The following is a 23,303-nucleotide window of genomic DNA, read 5'->3' on the forward strand; positions in this document are numbered from 1 at the left end:
AAAGCATCATCAATGTAACAGGTTAATATGATAGTCTGCAGGATGTCCAGATGTTTTTACTCTCTTCAGACTAAATTATGACAGAGGGTAGAAGAGCTAATATAGACCCAGGGAAAAACTATACATTTCTATTTCTTCCTATTTATTTGAATATTTCTGATTCTTTTTTCTGATTGAGATAGAAAAGAAGGAATTTTCCAAATCAATGCCTGCACAACATATATTTGAGACTATATCAATCTGCTCCCACAAAGATACCATGTCTGACACAGCGACTATGATCAGAGCTACTATTTTGTTGAGCTTGCAATAGCCTACAGTCATCTCTAAGGATCTATCTGGTTTTTGCAGTCACAAAACTGGTAAATTAAATGCAGATATGATGAGAATCACCACCTCTGTATCTTTTAGATCCTTAAGGATGACACTAATCTGCATACACCACTACTCCGGGGGGATGTGATGATTTATTATCTTGGCCGGGGATGGTGGTGGTGGTTTAGTATCAGAGGCTTCCACTTGCCCTTCCCCATTGTAATAGTTCTTATCTTGCTGGCCAAAGACACAAAGTAGCGGCTGTGACAACTACCAGATCATACACTTGGAGACTGGGGTAATGACCACTGAGTTCTCGTACCCAGTGGACTTCCTGTGAGCTGGATCTTGGCCAAGACTCAGTTTCTTACCTGTTTTCCATATGTCCCCTCCCCACTCTCACAGTTACCCATGAGGATGCTTTGAGTCTCTGGGTGTCTATGTCAACTCAGACTCTAGGTCCAAAACTCCTTGAAACATCTAAGTATTCCTTTTACCCAATGCACAGTTACCTAAATGCATGCCCAGAAGTCTCTGCAGAAGGAAAAAGCAGAATCATGGCAGTGTCCTTTCTCCTAGGGACCCAATCACCTCTTGTATCAGTGAGTTCTGGGCTTGAAAACTGGCTCAGATCTGGAAACTCTACAAGGGATCATGGCTTTTTTTTATTGAAATGACTGCCCTCAGCCTCCCAGATTTTTTCAGCTATTACAAACTGAGTAATACTCTTTTCAATAAACTTTTCCCCTAGAGATGCTCTGTTCTATTAACCATCTCCATAACTCTCCTGGGTCAGGCTTACTGAACTATCATGCTAACTTTGTCTTATAATAATTGCAACTTCCTGGGTTTTGGAGATTAAGGACCACCGCCTGGACTCTGCTGTCTTGGGTCTTACCGTAGTGCTATCCGTGAGCTAAGTTGATAAGGGTTTTTCCTATTGTCAGTTCTGACCTGCAGAGGAGGCCAGTACTAAAATTTTGAGTGATGCTTGCGATCCTCTCACCAGTGCATTCCCGATGGCCTTGTTCAACAGTGTGTCCTCTGAACCTTCCCATGGAATGCAACACTCTGGTGGGTCTTGTGGCTGTACATAGTGACATGAGTTCCAGCATGCCCACTTCCTGGAGCCTTGAATCCCTCCCTCTGCAATTTGCCACAGTAATTCTGACATTTCAACCTCACTCAGCATAGGCTGTATTTCTTACATCTAGGAGCCATCTTAGTAGAAAATTCGCACCATTTCCTGAGGTCTTTAACAGGATATTAAATCCCGTATCTCTGGAAATCACTCCAAAGTCAGTAAACTCTTCCAATTGTATGATCCCACTGCCTCCATTCCCACCGCCTTGATCAAGCCCCCTCAGGACCCAGCCTCATGTGTACATTCTCCTTTCTCCTGCTTCTTGCAGCTTCTTTGAAGTGTAATCCCTTTTCTCACTTGCAAAACCCAGCATATCCCCAGCGCAGCATATCCCCAGCAGCTATGCTTAAGCTGGACCCTGACCGCACAGCTAGTGCCCTGAAAGGGAGGTGGGAGAAGGCCCTAAGAGGGAGCATGTGTTGTCATGTGGGAAGAGCCCTCTGCATAGTCTTCTACCACGGGAGGTAGTAGGGTACTAGCTCTTGGTAGGGATGAGGTGGGCCATATCTACTGGTTCAGAAGCTTAAGGGGAGTGCAGGGAGTCAAAATCTTTGTGGTCATTCACCTAGATGACTCCATCCACGTGCCACAGTCCTGATTTTCCCAACCAAGGGCCTTGTCTTGGTTGGGTATTTAACCTTAGTAAAACTCCAGCCACTCTGACTGTTAAGTCTTAGTTTTAGTCCCCAGAGTACTCTGCCCTCCTCATAGGAGATGAAACATTTTTTTTTTTTTCTTTTTGAGACAAGGTGTCTCTCTGTCTCCCAGACTGGAGTGCAGTGGCGCGATCTTAGCTCACTGCAGCCTAAATTCCTGACTCAAGCGATCCCCCGCCACCACCTCCTGAGTAGCTGGGAACACAGGCATGCGCCATCACACCTGGCTGATTTTTAAAATTTTTTTGTAGAGGCAGGGTCTTGCTCTGTTGCTCAGGCTGGTCGCAAAGCCCTGGCCTCAAGCAATCATCCCACTTCAGCCTCCAAAAGTGCTGGTATTAGAGGCATGAGTCACTGAACTAGGCAAAAGAGCTGTTTTGCCTTCACAGAGGCTTTCTTAGCTTTTGCACCTGGGGTTTTTTTTTTCTTTTGAGATGGAGTCTTGCTCTGTTGCCCAGGTTGGAGTACAATAGCATGATCTTGTCTCACTGCAACCTCTGCCTCCCAGGTTCAAGCAATTCTCATGCCTCAGCCTCCCGAATAGCTGGGACTACAGGCGTGTGCCACCACGCCTCACTAATTTTTCGTATTTTTAGTAGAGGCAGGGTTTCACCATGTTAGCCAGGATGGTCTTGATCTCCTGACTTCATGATCCACCCGCCTTGGCCTCCCAAAGTACTGGGATTACAGATGTAAGCCATCACGCCCGGGCTGCATCTGGCTTTCAATTGCCTGTTACCCTCAGCAGTTCATTAAATATTTAGTCATCCGATCTTGGCCACGTAGTTAATATTCCCTCCCTATATTTCAAATGCTTTCTATATCACACACATAATGTATTTTCAATGCACCTGAGGTGAAAGTTTAAATAATCAGACTGCTGCCTGGTGCCATCTGTACTCCATCTACCACTAGTGAGGGAGTTATTTTCACCTGAGAGGTGAGTGATCTGGCCCCAAAAGTCCATCCTATTGGCTGCTTTCTCAGAACACTGTCAGTACCAACTGTCAGAGGGCTCTGCAGAAGCAGACATGGAAATGAAGTTTGGGGTGCAAGATATTTATTAGGAATAAACATTTGTGCAAGGAAGGGGGAAGAAACATGTTGCGCAGAGGGAGAAGATGAACTACTGTACAGGTCCACAAAGTCTTGGCCAACCCAGTAGGAAGCTCTGGAACAAATCATGCTCGTCCAAGTGCCCCATCTAATGCCAAAACAGCATGCCTTTATAGCCCTGCCTCTCTCAGTCACCAGATGCAGGCTGTCCCAGGAAAGGTGTGACCTTGGGTTAAGGTGACTCTCTGCAGCTGTGGAAGGAGCTGACGGATGGATGGAGGATGTTTGCTAATCAGACTTCTCAGAGCTGGGCAGCATGTCCTTCCTTGAGGAAGGATTCAGGTGGTAGATCTCAGCTTCTGTGACAGGGTTAGAAGTTGAGGGTCTGAGTCCTGACTCTCATCACTTACTCATTGTGTGACACTGGACAAAGTGCTCCACATTGTGGAATCTCTGTTTTCATATTTTAAAATGGAAATACCATGGATGGAACTGGAGATCATTATATTAAGTGAAATAAGTCAGGCACAGGAAGACAAACATCTCATGTTCTCACTTATTTATAAGATCGAAAAATCAAAACAATTGAACTTATGGACACAGAAAGTAGAAGGATGGTTACCAGAGCCTGGGAATGGTAGTAGGGGGCTGGTGGGAGAAGTGAGTATGGTTAATGGGTACAAAAAATAGAAAAAATGAGTAAGATCTACTATTTGATAGCACAACAGGGTGACTATAGTCAATAACAACGTAACTGTACGTTTTAAAATAAAGAGTGTAACTGGATTGTTTGCAACTCAGTGGGTAAATGATTGAAGGGATAGATACCCCATTCTTCATGATTCTCTTTGCATGCCTGTATCAGAACACCTCATGTACCCCATAAACATATATATCTACGATGTACCCACAAAAAAATTTTTAAAAATTTTAAAATAAATGAATAGAAAAAATAAAAGCAAAATAAAATAAATTATTGGTCTATAAAAAAATGGAAATACTTCCCACATGGGGTAGTTATGAGAAGATTCAATAAAGCAATGCACACACGGCAGCATTTTGTAAATTCTAAGGTATGTTATAAACATGAGTTTTTATTGCAGGAAAAGGGCACATTTACTGGTATTCATAGAGGTTCTTTTTTTTTTTTTTTTTTTTTTTTGCTTTTCTCTTCTCTGGCCGATTTCCACTTCTTTCAGCCACCTAAATTAAAACAAGCAATACACTGGATAAACTTTATTCATTTTTTTCTCTATTGGAGTAAATATCTATTCATGTGAAGATCTAGGTGTGACTTATATTTAGTTATTGAACAGTGATTAACACAGAGCTTTGCACCCCATCATATGGGGCCTCCAAAGCCAGAGACAACAGTCATTTGCTTCCTTGTAACAGGAACATCCTGTTAGCAAGATTTAACTGGTGGCTTTACTATATCAGTTTCATTCAACTAAGCTCTTCTGTGGATAGACAATGTTTCTTGACACTGCATGAGAATCAGATGTGACCATATACATAAGAAGCTTTGCAATGGACTGTGTACATGCTTTCATTTCCATTAATATCATTTTCTGCCCAATAATTTCCTTCTCGAAAGGTAATTTCAAGCCTCTGTAAAGAAGTCCTATGTTTAAGAACCTTACTCAAAAACATCACTTTCCTCCTGAAGGTTGAACTTGAAGGAATTTCCCCTTCTTCCTTACAAAACAATAAGCTCCTTGATTATCATAGTACAGATATTCAATAATATTTGTTGAATGATTTAGTGACTGAATGAAATATTTTTAAAAGGCAATAAAAAAGAGGCTTTTCTTGCTAAATGGAAGACCTCATTTGTCCCTACTCTGTTGAATGTGCTGGTTTTGAGAAGAATTGAGTTACTTTAATTTTCACTCTAGGTTTTCCCCACGTTCGGTGAAACTTTCCTTAGAAACTGGTTTTTTTTGTTGTTGCTGTTGTTATAGTATCATCTTCTGTTTTATTTATGTTACTAGCCATATATACATGTGACATATTTAGATATTAATATTGCTGAATACAGAGCTTGGCACTCAATAAATATTTTTTCAGTGAATGAATGAACAGGATGGATTGTACCTACTTTAATAGGAGAAAAACAATGTTATCAGAAGTGAAGAATTATCTGCAAAATTATATTAAATAATAAATCCAGAATATTTTTTCATAATATAGCTACATATATTATGTATATGTACACAATATAGCTATAGATACACATATATACATGTATCCTGTCTATGTATAGTCAATATATTTGTGACTTTTTCTGTTTAAATTTATATCTGAGATGTAGATTAAAATGGCAAGTGATACACTTAGAATGTCATTTGGTCTATCTGATATGTGCTACCAGACACTAAGAGGTAATTTCTCTTTTTGTCGCTCCATTTCTCCAACTATTATGCCACTAAGTCTTCCTTCCCCAAGTCATACAGAAATAATTAGGGGCCAGGATGGTGGCTCATGCCTCAATAATCCCAGCACTTTGGGAGGCTGAGGAGGGCAGATCACGAGGTCAAGAGATTGAGGCCAGCCTGGCCAACATGGTGAAACCCCGTCTCTACTAAAAATACAAAAAATTAGTCAGGTGTGGTGGCAGGCGCCTGTAATCCCAGCTACTTGGGAGGCTGAGGCAAGAGAATCACTCTAGCCTGGGAGGCAGAGGTTGCAGTGAGCTGAGATCGCACCACTGCACTTTGCTCTGTCGCCCAGGTTGGAATGCAGTGGTGCAATCTCAGCTCACTGCAACCTCCACCTCCCAGGCTAGAGTGATTCTCTTGCCTCAGCCTCCCCAGTAGCTGGGATTACAGGCATGCACCACCACGCCCGGTTAATTTTTGTATTTGTAGTAGAGATGGGGTTTCACCATGTTGGCCAGGCTGGTATTGAATTCCTGACCTTAGGTGATCTGCCCACATTGGCCACCCAAAGTGCTGGGATTACAGGCGTGAGCCACCATGTCTGGCCGCTGAACGGTTTTAAAGCAGATCCCAGATAGCTTATCATTTCACCTATAAATACTTCACCTTATAAAAACCTTTGAAAGAAATAGTTCCCATGTCTTATTGTTTCCTAGTGTGTGTAACAATATTAGTCCCCTTGGGGAAGACATAAAATCAAATATTCTGAACAAAGCAGTATTGGTATTTAGTCCTGCATTTTTTAAAAAGCAGCTTAAAAGAACACATGTATTTATTATCTCATGTTTCAGGAGTCCAGGCATAGCTTAGCTGCAACCTCTTCTTCAGGGTCTCTCAGAAGGCTGCAATCAAGTGTTGGCTGGTGCTGGGGTCTCATTTGAGACTCAACTGGTAAAGGATCCACCTCCAAGATCTCATGGTTGCTGTCAGGGCTCAGTTCCTTGTGATCTATTAGCCAGAGTCTCACCTCATTTCCTTGTTACATAGGCCTCCCTAATGGCTGCTTGTTTCATCAAAGCATGTAAAGAGAGAGAGAGAGAGAGAGAGAGGGAGTCTGCCCCCAAGATGGAAGTTGCAATCCTATGTAATATAATCATGGAAGTGACATACCACCACCCCTGTCACATTCCATTGGTTAGAAGTAAGTCACAGGTCTTGCCCACATGTTGGGGAGAGGCGATTACACAAGGTGTGAATTCCAGGAGACTAGGATCACTGGGGACATCTAAAAGCCAACCCATCACACCATGCCTGAAGCTGATTGATAAGATCTAGGTTCAAAATTGTTTTCCAGGGCAAGGTGTAGCCACTTAAGAACAGGGTTCTACTGAGACTGAGTGTGGCAGAGAGGTGAGCTGGGTCCAATAAGACGTCTCTTGGTCAAACTCTATTAACCCAATCAGGTGGACTAGGATGATGGAAAGGTTCTCTGAGGCCAACACTGAGTGCTTCTGTCTCCTCCATTTAGGTTGTATGCCTTCTACAAGTCAGCTGAGTTTGTCCTCAAAACTGATAGCTCCAGTTATTATAATTGCATTATTGTGTAACTAAATATTGCATACATTGACTAGATAAGGCTATGAAAAAAGCGTTTTTGTAAAAATTGAGTTTAACATTATAGAAATTATTATTAAATGACTCAAGTTGCCAAAAACATCACTGTCAACTTAATCATGGTTGAAATATTGGTAAGGGTGAGGGAAAAGACAAAAATCTAGAAGGAGTCTTCTCTCAGATTTCTTTGTCCGTATTTCCTAAGTTCTTTATTCACTTAAACAGGAACCGCTAATCAGATGAAGCATAAATGTGCTGTTTATACAAGAAGGACGAAGAGAAATGTTTATCAGCATGTTCATACTTGAAGAAAAGTCTTTAGCCTTAAATCAGATTAGTAAGTGTACAAATATAGGTTTTAAGGTAGAATAAAATTTTTATGTATAATTTTTCAGTTTTGGAATAACCGTGTAGTTAAGTCAGGCCTAGCTATTGATAATCTCCATTCTTATTTCATGGGCATCTTAGGTGAGGGATTGCTTTCCACTTACCTTTTGTTTTGCTCTTTTCTCAAGTGGTACCATCCCTACTTGACCCAGTGACTTTCATTCCCTGCTGGATAGGTGAGTTCATCCACTCATGGGCTTAGGTGGCTGGAGATTCAGCTAGTTGACATGTCAACTGAGCATCCTTCTTCTCCCAGCTCAAGATGTTTCCCTATGCCTGTGACGGCTGAAACCACTAGAGTTGTTTAAGTACTTAGCCAAATGTACCTGTGGATCCTTCAAAACTCCAGTGGTCAGAGAATAGAGGCCTTTTAATCCAGCTGTGCTCACAGGCTCAGCATTAGATCTGGTTGTCTGTAGGAAAGCCCCAGCTGTCAAGTCTCCCAGGGACATACAATCATATGCAACCTGCTATCCTTCCCTGACCTATCCTCATTGTTGCTTTCCTTTTTAGTAACAGTTTTATTGAGCTACAATTTACCTACTATACAATTCACTCATTTAATGTGTATAAGTCAATGGGTTTTAGTATATACACAGGCTTGTGCAACCATTGCCACTCTCTAATTTTAGAACATCTTCATCACCACAACAGGAAAGCCCATATCCAATTAAGCACTTGCTTCCCCCTTTCCCCCACCCCTGGCAACTGCCAGTCTGCTTTCTGTCTCTATGGAGTTGCTTATTCTGTTATTCTGAACATTTCATGTAAATGGAATCTTATGTGATCTTTTGTGTCTGGTTTCTTTCAGTTAGCATAATGTTTTTAAGGTACACACATATTGTAGTACATATCACTAGTTTATTCCTTTTTATGACTGAATAATATTTCCATTGTATGGATACACTGCTTTCTGTTTATCCATTTATCTGTTGGTAGACATCTGGCTGGTTTCCACTTTGAGGTTATCATAAATAATGCTGTTATGGCATTCATGTGTAAGATTTTGTGTGGACTGAAGTTTTCATTTCTCTAGGAGTGGAATTGCTGGGTCATATGATAACTATGTTTAATCTTTTGAGGAACTCTGTATGTGTTTTTAACAGAAATTCTCTTCTTCATTCTTAGCATGTAAATTTCCTACTTCATGGATTATTCACCATCCAGTTTGATCTCACACTTGCATTCCTGTTACTCATATGTGTCATAATCATTGGGTGTCTGCTCCAAGAACAAAACCAAATTTAATTATTAACCTTATCATAAATAGAATTAGACAACCGAAAATAACAAAACTAAACAAAGAAATATATATGCATTTTGGATAAATTAGGAACTGACCATTACTATTTAATTTATACACTGTCTTCCTTGTGTTTCATTAGGTCAGGCATTCTTACTCTGACCAATTTGAAAAACTGAGTATGCTACTTATATCTCCCTGGTTCTATTTCTGCTGTGATTTTATAAGATAGTCAAAGAAAGTAGTTGGTCTTTAACATTTTTAAAAATTTTCTCTTTTGTTGCAGTCTAGACCATCAGCCTCTTTAACTTCCTGTACTGCTGCTTGAGTAACCCCCTTTCCTGAGTTGGCCTCTCAAAGATGTGCTTGGGTTGCTTGCTCAAGATGGTATTTTAAGTAGGAATATAAAAGGAACTGGCTGGATTAGCCAACAACTGATCTTGTCTATTCTCTTCCCAACTTTACCCAAACTTGAACACTGTGTTAGTCCATTCTTGCTTTGCTATTAAGAAATACCCGAGGCTGGGCATGATGGCTCACACCGGTAATCTCAGCACTTTGGGAGGCTGAGGTGGGCGAATCACCTGAGGTCAGGAGTTCAAGACCAGCCTGGCCAACATGGCAAAACCCAGTCTCTACTAAAAATACAAAAATTAGCTGGGCGTGGTGGTGGGTGCCTGTAATCCCAGCTGCTTGGGAAGCTGAGGCAAGAAACTCGCTTGAACATGGGAGGCAGAGGTTGCAGTGAGCTGAGATCACACCATTGCACTCCAGCCTGGGTGACAGAGCAAGACTCTGTAAAAAAGAAAGGAAGAAAGGAAGGAAGGAAGACCAAGACTGTTTAATGCATAGACAAGAGGTTTGATTGGCTCACAGTTCTACAGGCTATACAAGAAACATGGTGCTGGCATCTATTTGGCTTCTGCAGAGCATCAGAGGGCTCACAACCGTGGTGGAAGGCAAAGGCAGACAGGCACATCACATGGTGAAAGTAGGAGAAAGTGAGTGAAGTGAGGGATGTCGCACTCTTAACAACCAGATCTTTTGAGAATTCACTCACTATCAGGAAGACAGCACCAAGGGGTTGGTGCTAAACTGTTCATGAGAAAAATCCTCCCACATGATCCAATCATCTCCCTCCAGGCCCCACCTCCAACGTTGGGAATTACATTTCAACATGAGATTTGGGTGGGAACAAATATCCAAACCATATCAAACACCAGCCCTTATCCTCACCCCAATTCTAAACTCTGCTGTTCACCCACAATGATACCACCTGTGGAAAAACGACAAGGGGACGTGGAAGGGAATACATGAAAGAGCCATTCTGTGGTGGATTGACACAATAGGAGAATCTTGAATAGCTTCCTGCCTCAACTTCCTAGCACCTAGCTCCAACCTTTCAGTAAGACTATTTAGGTTGTACACATTTCCTGTTGCAGAGAGAAATTAATCTTTGGGGATCTGTAATTTCACTAACGTTTTATCTTAGATGTTTCTTTAAACTTTGTCTACACAGGCAAAACACAAATTAGATGTGAGAGCTACACTGATTATCCTTGTAATTCAAGCAAAACACCCAGTTCTTGGGTAAAAGAATTTTTTGTGTTCCTTTTTTCTAATTCTCTATACTACCTAAATATAAGAGATTGTAATGATACCACAGTCCTTAGGATTCCTATTAGAGGCATTATAATTTGGGCCTTCAGTTCTTTCAGTAATTAGAACCCTGCTGATAAAATAAACTTTTACCAAATCCCACTTGATGTTAAGCAAAACATTTACAAACAGAACAGATAATTGTTCTACTTTGCATTTTACTTCATTTTAGAGTTACAGTTCTGAGAATTCTATTAAAACAAAGTGAACCTTAACAAATAATGTCTCAAAATAATGTCCTTTTTTTTTTAGATAGAGTTTTGCTCTGTCACCCAGGCTGGAATACAGTGGCATGATACCAGCTCACTGCAGCCTCGACCTCCTGGGTTCAAGAGATTCTCCTGTCTTAGCATTCTGAGGAGCTGGGCCCACAGGTCCAAGCCACCACGCTCGGTGATTTTTTAATTTTTTGTAGAGATGGGATCTCACTATGTTGCCCAGACTGGTCTTGAACTCCTGAGCTAAAGTGATCCTGCTGCTTCAGCTTCCCAAAGTGTTTGGATTACAAACTTGAGCCACTATACCTGGCCAAAATTCTATTAAAATGAAGTTTTAATATTAAGAAAGAAAGCAGCTTTCTCTCAGACATATGTCTTTGTGTGTCTGAGATGGCAGTGACACTTTCTAGTTTACAATGAACCAGTCATGACAACTCCTTATCATTTATTTCAAGCCAGGCCTCATTCCTTTGATTCTGAAAGGTTAAAAATTTGTATCGTACAGACTACAAAATAGCAAGAAAGCAAGACCTTCGCCTTACAGTTAATTCTTTCAGCTTTCTTTTTTCTGATTATAAAAGCTATACATATTCTTTGTGGAAAATCTAGAAAATAGAATGTGCTCTTGGATCCACTAATTCCATTTCTAGGAATCTCTTATTGCACATAAGCTCAGAGATTTATATGTTTAGTGTGACATTGTAACAACAGAAATGTCCACTAAAAGGGACATAGTTTAATTACAGTGTCTCTACACTGTGGAATTTATGCAGCAGCTTTAAAAAATGATGTTAGTCTATATTAACTGATATGGAATGGTTTCCAACACATATTTTTAAAAGATTAATTGTATCTTTATCACAACCAGACATTGCTTTTCCTGCTGAAGAGGCTGTGTCTTGGTTGCTTTACTTAAATACATTGTCTTAATCCAGAACTAAGGACACAGTTTTGACTAGGAAAGTTTACAGACTAAACACAGTCCCTCCTTGTGACTAGTAGATACTTTCTCTTTATCCATATAAGCTTCCACTTTCTGCCTTCTTTTTGCTTGGGTGGGGCAGTGGGATGTTCTATTTAAAATTTTACCCTAGTAACACAGGCGTAAGATTAAAAATAAGCAATAGTACAGGTTTTTTAATGAAATGCAATATCTGCCTGCCTCACTCCTCTCCATTTTCAGACATACTTCCTAGAAGTAACTACTTTTAACTGTTGCTCTTTTTAATTCTTCTGCTGGTAATCCACTGAATGCCAAATAATCTGCACATCATTTGAAAACTCAAATTGTGCCAAAAATGCTTATAATGCCAAACATCAGTCTCCTGACACATTCCATCTATTTCTGCTCCTCCAAAGGTGACCATTTTCTTGTCCTTTCTCCCGTTTTGTTTAGTAAGGTAATACATTCACATGGTTCAAAAATCAGAACGACAGAAAAAGATGTACATTGACAAATCGCATTCCCTCTCCCCTTCCATCCCATTTTACCTGTTTTTTTTTGCATGTTCTTCCAGTGTTTATGCAAATATATATCCTTGTCTCCTTTGTTATACAAAAGTAGAATGCTCTAAACACTATACTACACGTTGCTTTTTAACCTTTAACAAGATATATTTTATATCAGTACATAGAGAGCTTCCTAATTTTTTAATAGCTGTATAATAATCCACATAACATTCCATTGGGTAGATACATCATAATTCATTTAACCAGGCCCTGACTGATGGACACTTAGACTGTTTTTAGTCTTTTCATTGATAGAGAATGTTTTGGAAATAAAATCATCGATATGGCAATTTTTAAGATACGACTTTGGCCATTTAGTTTAAAAATGCTTACGCAAAGAGAAAAGGGGAGCAAGTAACTTCCAGGCAGAAGTAATTAATTGATTCTTTTTCACACCTGAGCACAATCTAAGTTTATTCCATAAGCCTTTTCAGGAGTAGTTTGAGCATCCATAAGAAAGGCAAGCCCTTGCACTCACAAGTAAACAAAATTTAAAAGACTGACAATATAGGGAGGGCACGATGGCTTATGCCTGTAATCCCTGCACTTTCGGAGGCCAAGATGGGCAGATCACAGGGTCAGGAGTTCAGGACCAGCTTGACCAACAAGGTGAAACCCGTCTCTACTAAAAATACAAAAATTAGCTGGGCGTGGTGGCACGTGCCTATAATCCCAGCTCCTCAGGAGGCTAAGGCAGAAGAATCGCTTGAACCTGGGAGGCAGAGGTTGCAGTGGGCTGAGATCAGGCCATTGCACTCCAGCCTGGGTGAGAGAGTGAGACTTCATCTCAAAAAACAAAAACAAAAAAACCCTGACAATATATATTTGAAAAGCATTTTGAAAGCAGGAGGAGTAATAGAAACCAATGGAAAGCAGGTAAAATATATGGCTAACAAAAGACTTTAAAATATATTTCAAAAACAAGAGGAGTCTTAGAATTTGTTCAGGAGAATCACGGACAGGGAGTATGATAGTAAATATCTGTAAAGGTTTATAGATTTTGTTTGAGATCAGGATTTTTTGTTTGTTGGGTTTTTTTTTAAATTAATCATGTAATTAGGCTGTTTCTTTTTCTTTTTTTTTTTTTTTTTTTGAGACAGTCTCTGTGGCCCTAGCTGAAGGGCAGTGGTACGATTTCGGCTCACTGCAACCTCTGTCTCCCAAATTCAAAAGATTCCCCTGCCCCAGCTTCCCAAGTAGCTGGGATTACAAGTGTAAGCCACCACTCCCGGCTACTTTTTTGGTATTTTCAGTAGAAACAGGGTTTTATCATGTTGACCAGGCTGGTCTCAAACTCCTGACCTCAAGTGATCTGCCCGCCGCAGCCTCCCAAAGTTCTAGGATTACAGGCATAAGCCACAGTGCCCGGCCAGTGGCCAGCTGTTTATCTTTCAAAAGATAACCACTTTCAACGGATTTGAAGTCTTCTTGGATATATTTATCTTGTTTCTAAAAAATAATATGGGGATATTGTTATTTCTTGATTTGTCCATTGGAGATGTTATATATGCACTTTTCATTACAGTAGTTGAGGGCATAATTCTCTTATATGATTCCTGCCTGGATTTTCTCATCCCCCTGTATTCCTATCCCATTTTTTGGCCAAACCAATATTCGGTATTTATATTATTATAACCACGTAAATATGGTTCACTGCTCCATTCTGGATTCATTTCTCACAAGTGCTCATAGTTATGATCTTGAGGCTTCTTTCCCCTGTTGTTATGGAAACCCCCTTGTCTCTATTGTGGGTTAAATTATCCTGGTTTCCATGTCTTCCTCTCTTGTTTACTCCTTAATTGTAAAAACAGCAAATCTTCCTATTAGAGAAAGAGTACAAAGGAAATATTTTTGAAGTTTGCAGATGTAAATAATTTTTTTTTTTTTGAGATGGAGCTTTGCTCTTTTTGCCCAGGCTGGAGTGCAATGGTGCAATCTCGGCTCACTGCAACCTCCGCCTCCTGGGTTCAAGCAATTCTCCTGCCTCAGCATCCTGAGTAGCTGAGATTATAGGTGCCTGCCACCACATCTGGCTAATTTTTGTATTTTATTAGAGACAGAGTTTCTCCATGTTGGTCAGGCTGGTCTCGAACTCCCAACCTCAGGTGATCCACCCGCTTTGGCCTCCCAAAGTGTTGGGATTACAGGTGTGAGCCACCACGCCGGCCAAAAAATGTGTTCTTTATATTTGCTTGTGGTCATTTTGCTGAGTTTGGGATTCTTCTTAGGAAATAATTTTCTTCCTTTTTTTTTTTTTTTTTTTGTTGTTGTTTTGTTTTGAGATAGGGTCTTGCTCTATTGCCCAGACTGGAGCACAGTGACATCATAGTTCGCTGCAGCCTTGAACTCTTGGGCTCAACCAGTCCTCCTGCCTCAGCCTCCTGAGTATCTGGGACTACAGTTTGCATGCCACCACACCTAGCTAATTTTTAAATTTTAATTTTTTTGTAGAGATAGGGTCTCACCATGTTGCCCAGGCTGGTCTCAAATTCCTGGCCTCATGCGATCCTCCTGCCTTGGCTCTCAAAGTGTTGGAATTACAGGCATGAGGCTCCAACCCACCATTGTTTTAAATAAAATTTTAACCATTTTAATGCCTGCAGTGGCTGTAATTTGCATGTTCCTGATAACTAATGATGTTGAACACTTTTTCCCTTGCTTATTGGACACTAATATTCCTTTTCTCTATGAAATATCTGTCAGAGTCTTTTGCTCATTTTCTAATTGGGTCATTTGTCTTTTTATCGTTGAGTTGTAGGAATTTGTTATGAACCCTGGATATAAGTCCTTTGTTAGATATATAGTTTGCAAATATTTTCTCCCTGTCTGTGGTTCCATGGATCCTAATAGCATCTTCTCACATACACATATTTCACTTTATTTTATTTTATTTTATTTTATTTTATGTTTTTGGGACAGAGTCTCACTCTGTTGCCAGGCTGGAGTACAGTGGCCCGATCTTGTCTCATTGCAACCTCTCCCTCCCAGGTTCAAGCGATTGTCATGCCTAAGCCACCTAAGTAGCTGGGACTACAGGCACGCACCACCAAACCCACCTAATTTTTGTATTTTTAGTAGAGACAGGGTTTCACCAAGTTGCCCAGGATGGTCTTGATCTCTTCACCTCGTGATCCACCTGCCTTGGCCTCCCAAAGTGCTGGGATTACAGGCGTGAGCCACCACACCCAGCCTATTTTTTATTTATTAATAGTAGCTTCTTATTATTACACAATTAATACATATTCATTTTAAAACGTGAGCAAAGTTTGCATCCTCCCCAGTCGAGGTGTTCCCCGTGCAGCCAGTGCTCAGCACTTCTCCCTGGCTGCCTGCAACGTGGATGGATTCGACCTGGACCATATTCTGTGTCACTACAACCTGTTGGAGAGTACCCTGCTCATTTATAATAGCTTTGACCCGTTCCTAGTTAAGGAAAAAGAGTATGATAAGGAATTGCTCAATGTGACCCCAGAGTATTGGGATTTCTGTTGCAAGAGTTAGGCATTGGATCTAGAAGATGGGAACTTCCTTAAACTTGCTGATAATGGCACTGTTCTCAAGGCAAGCCATGAAACCAAGATGATGACTCCAGAGGTGCTCGCAGAGGCATATGGCAAGAAAGAGTGGAAGCACTTCTTGTTGGACACTGGATGGCTTGCCACTCAGGAAAATATTATTTTTACGACAACTACTTTGACCTGCTGGGAGCTCTTCTATGTGCCAGGGTGGTGGACTATTTAACAACAAACAATGGTCAAAAAACATTTGGTTTTTGGAAGGATATAGTTGCTGCTATACAGCACAATTATAAAATGTCAGCTTTTAAGGAAAACTGTGGAATATATTTTCCAGAAATAAAAAGAGATCCAGGCAGCTAGTTACACAGTTGTCCTGAAATTGTGAAAAAATCTTCAACAGCTAAAGAATGCTGGGAAATTTCTTCTGTTAATTACCCGTTCTCACAGTGATTACTGTAGACTATTCTGCAAGTATATCCTTGGGAATGATTTTACAGACCTTTTTGACATTGTGATTATAAATGCATTGAAACCTGGTTTCTTCTCGCACTTACCAAGTCAGAGACCTTTCCGGACGCTCAAGAATCATGAGCAGGAGGCACTCCCATCTCTGGATAAACATGGCTGGTGCTCCCAAGGGAATGCTGTCCACCTCTATGAACTTCTAAAGAAAATGACTGGCAAGCCTGAAGCCAAGATTATTTATTTTGGTGACAGCATGCATTCGGATATTTTCCTGGCTCATCACTATAGTAATTGGGAGACAGTCCTTATCCTGGAAGAATGCAGAGGGGATGAATGTGCGAGGCATCAGAGGCCTGAGAAGTCAGAGCCTCTAGAGAAGAAAATATGAGGGGCCAAAGACAAAGCTCCTAGATACTTCATCTAAAAAATGAGGCTTCTTTATTGATTCAGATTTGGGACTGGAAAATACAGAAGGGTCCTTGATTTATACATGGTCGTGTAAGAGAATCAGTACTTACAGCACTATTGCAATTCCAAATATTGAAGCAATAGCAGAATTACTTCTGGACTACAAATTTGCAAGATTCTCTTCAAGCAATTCAAAAACAGCTGGCTACTATCCATACCCTCCATTGGTCTTATCAAATGATGAGACACTGATACCAAATAAGTTGTCTTTGCTGAAAAATGAAGTGAAGACCTGTATACATAGTTTTAAAAAAGTGAATTTTCAAAAATTCTGTAAAAGGCTTTAAGGAACAAGTTTTTTTTGTTTGTTTGTTTGTTTTTTTGGATTTTTTCCCATTTATTTTATTGCATTTTAGGTTTTGGGGTACATGTGAAGAACACGGAAGATTGTTGCATAGGTACACACGTGGCAGTGTGATTTGCTGCCTTCCTCCCCATCACATACACCTGGCATCTCTCCCCTTGCTATCTCTCCCCAACTCCCCACCCCCCACTGTCCCTCCCCTATTTCCCCCCAACTGACCCCAGTGTGTAGTGCTCCCCTCCCTGTGTCCATGTGTTCTCATTGTTCAACACCCACCTATGAGTGAGAACATGCGGTGTTTGATCTTCTGCTCTTCTGTCAGTTTGCTGAGAATGATGGTTTCCAGCCTCAAGGACCTAGAAATAGAAATTCCATTTGACCCAGCAATCCCATTACTGGGTATATATCCAAAGGATTACAAATCGTTCTACTATAAGGACACGTGCACACGAATGTTCATTGCAGCACTGTTTACAATAGCAAAGACCTGGAACCAACCCAAATGCCCATCGATGATAGACTGGACAGGGAAAATGTGGCACATATACACCATGGAATATTATGCAGCCATCAAAAACGATGAGTTTGTGTCCTTTGTAGGGACATGGATGAACCTGGAATAAGGAACAAGTTTTTAACGAAAATTGACAAAGAAGTTGAATGAAAGTGAGAAAATACACATAAACAAAAAGACTAAACTAAAAAACAGGCATGGTAGAACCTAGAAATATTGTTAACCAAGATATTGATACCTTTCAGATACTTTGCTATATATATTTATAAATTTTTCTTTGCTACAAAGAACATTAGTGGAAAAACTCATGAAATTTTAACGAAGTCTATAGATTAAATAATAGTATTACATTAATGTTAGTAAGATGACTGAAAATTCAGCTACAGTTATATAAGAGAATGTTGTTTAGGAGTAAAGAGACATAGATAAAACTTATATTCAAAATATTAAAAACGATATAATGATTTCTATCAAGAGGATGAAAAAGCAAATGCAGTAAAAATGTTAACATTTGGAGAATCTGGATGAAGAGTATACAGGAACTCATTGTACAACTATATTGCAATTTTTTTCTAAGTCAGCTATTATTTCAACATAAAAGTTCAAAAAATTAATGACTTTTGATGAAAGAATATTTAATTTTGAGGAAGGCTAAATTATCTTTTTTGATAGTTATTGCTTTCTGTGTCCTGTCTACCCTCACATCCTGAAGGTATTGTCTTGTGCTTTCTTCTGAAAGCTTTATAAGTTTAATGACTATGTTTGGGACTCTGATCCATCTCAAATTAAATTTTGTATATGGTGAGAGTGGGAGTTGGGATTAAATTTTTCTTCATAGGTTATTTTTCCAGTTATTTCACCACATTTATTGAAAAGGCCTTTTTTCCCTATTGTTTCATTTTGCTGATTTTATTGAAAATCGGCTGACTGTGTAAGTATGGGTGAATTTATGGACGCCTATTACAGTTCATTTATTTAGTGGATTATCATTAGACCAATGCCACCCTATTTTGATTACTTTAAGATTTGCAAACTTGAAGGTGAAGAATGTAAGCTCTGCAAGTTTGTTCTTCTTCAAGACTGAACTAATCTAAGTCACTTACATTTTCACATACATTTTATATGTGAATTTTATATGTGAATTTTATAAATTCCCATTTTATATGGCTTGGGAATTTCTACAAAAAAAGCCTGCTAGGAGTTTAGGATTGCATAAAGTCTAAAGGTCAGTTTGGGGAAGAATTTACTTTTTTACAATATTGAGTAGTCTTCCAATCCATGAACATGGCCTCCACGAACATGGCATCTCTCTCTCACTCTCTTTCTCTCTCTCTCTTCTTTTTTTTGTTTTTTGTTTTGAGACAGGGTCACTCCGCCATCTCGGCTGAAGTGCAATTGCACAATCGTAGCTCACTTCAGCCTTGAATTCCTGGGCTCAAACGATCCTCCTGCCTCAGCCTGCCAAGTTGCTGGGACTACACGTGTGCACCACCATGCCTGGCTAATTTTTAAAAATGTTTTATAGAGACAAGGGTCTCACTGTGTTACCTAAGCTGATCTTTTTTTTTTTTTTTTTTTTTTTTTGTAATTTAGGTTCTGGGGTACATGTGCAGATCATGCAGGATTGTTGCATAGGTACATACATGGCAAGGTGGTTTGCTGCCTTCATCCCCCCATCACCTATATCTGGTATTTCTCCCCTCATTATCCCTCCCCACCCTCCCCACCTCCGCTGTCCCTCCCCTAGTCCCCTCTACTGATCACAGTGTGTGATGCTCCCCACCCTATATCCACATGTTCTAATTGTTCAACACCTGCCTAAGAGTGATAACGTATGGTGTTTGGTTTTCTGTTTTTATGTCAGTTTGCTGAGAATGATGGTTTCCAGGTTCATCCATGTCCCTATGAAGGACATGAACTCATCATTTTTTATGACTTTGTAGTATTCCATAGTGTATATGTGCCACATTTTCTTTATCCAGTCCATCGATGATGGACATTTGGGTTGGCTCCAGGTCTTTGCTATTGTAAACAGTGCCGCAATGAACATATGTGTGCATGTGTCTTTATAATAGAACGATTTATAATTCTCTGGGTATATATTCAGTAATGGAATTGCTGAGTCAAATGTTATTTCTATTTCTAGGTCCTTGAGGAATTGCCACACTGTCTCCCACAATGGTTGAACTAATTTACACTCCCACCAACAGTGTAAAAGTGTTCCTATTTCTCAACATCCTCTCCAGCATCTGCTGTCTCCAGATTTTTTAATGATCGCCATTCTAACTGGCGTGAGATGGTATCTCAACGTGGTTTTGATTTGCATTTCTCTAATGACCAGTGATGATAAGCATTTTTTCATGTTTGTTGGCCTCATCGATGACTTCTTTTGTAAAATTTTCATACCCTTCACCCACTTTTGAATGGGTTTGTTTGTTTTTTTCTTGTAAATTTGTTTTAGTTCTTTGTAGATTCTAGATATTAGCCCTTTGTCAAATGGGTAGATTGCAAAAAATTTTTCCCATTCTGTTGGTTGTCGGTTCACTCTAGTGATTGTTTCCTTTGCTGTACAGAAGCTCTGGAGTTTAATTAGATCTTTTACTCTTGGCCTCAAGTGATCCTCTCCACCTCAGCATTCCAAAGTGCTGTGGTTACAGCACTACACCTAGCTCCCCAATTTTTAAGTCTTCTTTAAACACTCTTATCATTTTTCCATACTTTTCAATGTCCAGGCATTAAAGTCTTTTGGTAGATTTATTCCTAAGTATTTTATGTCTTATAACACTATTATAAATTGATTTTTGAAATTTTTCTGTTTCTGCTAGTAGGATCTAAAAATAAATTGATTTCTGTATTGATCTTGCACCTTGAGATGTTGATAAACTCATTTATTAGTTCTAGTAGTTGTTTTATAAATTCTCTGTAAAAATAATGTCATATGTAAATGACAGTTTTATTTCTTCTTATCGAATTGGCATGCCATTTATTTCCTTTTCTTGACTTATTGTAACAACTAGATCACCAGTACAATGTTGAATAGAAATGATGGGAGTAGATATCCTTGCTTTTTTTCCGATCTTAAGGTGGAGAAAACTTTAATGATGAAATTCACGATTTCATTACTAAATATGATGCTAGATGTAAGTTTTGGGAGATGCCTTTCATCAGATTAAGGAAGTTCCCTTCTATACCTACTTGAGAGTTTAAAAATTCATAAACGGGTATTGATTTTTCGAATGCTAATTCTCCATCTATTGAAGTGGTCATGCTTTTTCTTCTTTATGTTGTTAATTTGATTGGTTAAATTGATTTGTTTTTTCCAAAATTTTGTTGTGAAAAATTATTTTCAAATGTATGGCCAAGATGAAAGAATTTTTTGGTGAACCATATACCCACCAACTACATCATACCATTAATCTTTTACTGTACTTGCTTTATCATATATTTATTTCTCTATCCAGCCCTTTACTCATCCATCTTACATTTTTAATTTATTTCAAAGTAAATACTTTGGTATGAATTGACTACAGTGCGTTGACCTGTTTTTGAATGTTAAACTAACTTTGTACCTGAATTCCTTAGATAACTTCATTTGGTCAGGGTGCATTTTTTAAATGTATTGTTAGTTTTGATTTCCAAATAATTCTTAAAGGAGTTATATGTCTGCGTTTGTGAGTGATATTGGCCTATAATTTTCTTTTCTTGGTTTTGGTAAAATGATTATGGTGGCCATATAAAATGAGCTGAGAAATGTCTCCTTCTTCTCTGTTTTCTTAAAAAGGTTGTGTAGGATTGATAATGTATCTTCTCTACAAGTTTGATGGAATTAACCAGTGAAAATATCTGGCTTGGAACGGTCTTTGTGGGGAGATTTTCTATAACAAATTCAATTTTTTAATAGATATATGGCTATTTAGACTTACTATGTCATCTTGTGTTAATTTTAGTAGTATTTTTAAATCATTTGGCTCTTTCATCTAAACTGTTGAATGTATTGGCATAAAGTTTATCATAACATTCTCTTATTTCCTGTGAGATAGCCATAGGATCTGTAGTGATAATCTCTCTATCATTTTTGGTATTGGCTATTTGTGTTTTAACTCCTTTTTTTGGGATCAGTCTTGTTAGGTGTTTATGGATTGTATTAGTCGATTTGAAGACTTATCTCTTGGCTTTGCTAATTCTCTCTATTGTTTGTCTGTTTTCCACCACATTGACTATTGCTGTTTATTTTTCCCTACTTCTCCTTTCATTAGGGTTAATGTGCTCTTCTTTTTCTAGTTTCTTAGAAAAAGATGAACTTAGATAATGGTTTTGATTATTACTTCCTTTCTAACATAAACATTTCAAGCTATAAATTTTCCCCTAAGCCTTGCTTTAAGTACACCCCACCAATTTTAATTCTTATCACTTTGGAAAATATTCTAATTTTCATTGTGACTTCTTCTTTGATCCATGAGTTACTCAGAGGATATTGTTTAATTTTCAAATATCTTGAGGCTTTTCTAGATATCTTATTGTTTTTAATTCTGCTGTTGTTGCCATAGAACATATTCTAAGATTTCAATCTTTTGGAATTGATTGTTGTTTTATGGCCTAGTGTTTGGTTTATTTTTGATTAATATTCTGTAAGCATTTGAAAAAATGTATAGTCTCATTTGTTGGGTGTAGAATTTCATAAGTAGTAGTTATGTCAATGTGGTTGATAATGTCATTCATATTTCCTATATCTTTTCTGATGTTTTTCTATCTCATCTATTATTTACTGAGTGAGGTATGTTAAAATCTCCAACTATGATTTTGGTCTTGCCCATTTCTTTTGACCTGACAGTTTTTGCTTCATATATTTTGAAGCTATGTGGTTATGTCTTTTCACAACTACATTTTTCTGATATATTGACCCCCTTTTTATAGTGAAATATTCTTCTTTCTCTCTAATAATACTCAATGTCTTACAGTCTATTTTGTCTTGTAATATTGTCACTCTGGCATTTCTAGGTTTACTGTTTGCAAGGTTTATTTTTTCCACTAGTTCACTTTGAAACTATATCTTTACATTTAAGCATACACTAGCTAGGCACAGTGGTTCACACCTGTAGTCCCAGCACTTTGGGAAGAAAAAGTCGGAGGTTTTCTTGAGGCTGGGAGTTCAAGGCCAGGCTAGGCAACATAGCAAGACCCTGTCTCTGCAAAAAATTTTAAAATTCAGTGGGTGTGGTGGCACATGCCTGTAGTTCCAGCTACTCAGGGGACTGAGGTGGGAGGACCACGTAAGCCCAGGAGTTAGAGGCTGTAGGGGGCTATGATTGTGTGATAGCACTCCAGCCTGGGCAACAGAGCAAGACCCTGTCTCTTAAATAAGTAAATAAAACGCATCTTTTGTAGATCACAAGTACTTGGGTCTTGCTTTTTTATCCAATCTGACAATCTCTGGCTTTTAATTAGGCTGTTTGGTTCATTTACGTATAATGTAATTATTACTATTTATCTAATTATACCCTTTTTCTTTATTCTAATTGTGTCATCTGGTGTTAGTTCTACTCATGCTCCTTTCATGCCTTCTTTTGATTAAAGAAATATTTTGATATTCCATTTTATTTCTTCTATTAGTTTTTAATCTATGCCTCTGATTTTTATAGTGGTTCTGAGGATTATAATGTGAATCTAACTTATCACAAGCTAATGGATGTGCAGTAGAATCTTATGGTTCTAATTTGCATTTCCCTAATGGCTAATAATGTTGAATATCTTTTCTTGTGTTCATTTGCTATTTTATGTCTTCTTTGGTGAAGTGTCTGTTCAAGTGTTTTGGCCATTTTTTAAGTTGGGTTTTTGTTTTCTTGCTGGTGAAT

The 23,303-nt window shown here is 38.9% G+C and overlaps 1 pseudogene; it reads left to right on the plus strand.

Annotated features, from left to right (window-relative positions):
* Positions 1-12,465: 12,465 nt before the first annotated feature.
* On the plus strand, positions 12,466-16,920 carry LOC116538013 (annotated as a pseudogene).
* The last annotated feature ends 6,383 nt before the right edge of the window (positions 16,921-23,303 follow it).

This window comes from Sapajus apella, unplaced genomic scaffold, assembly GCF_009761245.1.
Source record: "Sapajus apella isolate SASKATOON/1434 unplaced genomic scaffold, GSC_monkey_1.0 scaffold115, whole genome shotgun sequence".
Classification (NCBI taxonomy): domain Eukaryota; kingdom Metazoa; phylum Chordata; class Mammalia; order Primates; family Cebidae; genus Sapajus; species Sapajus apella.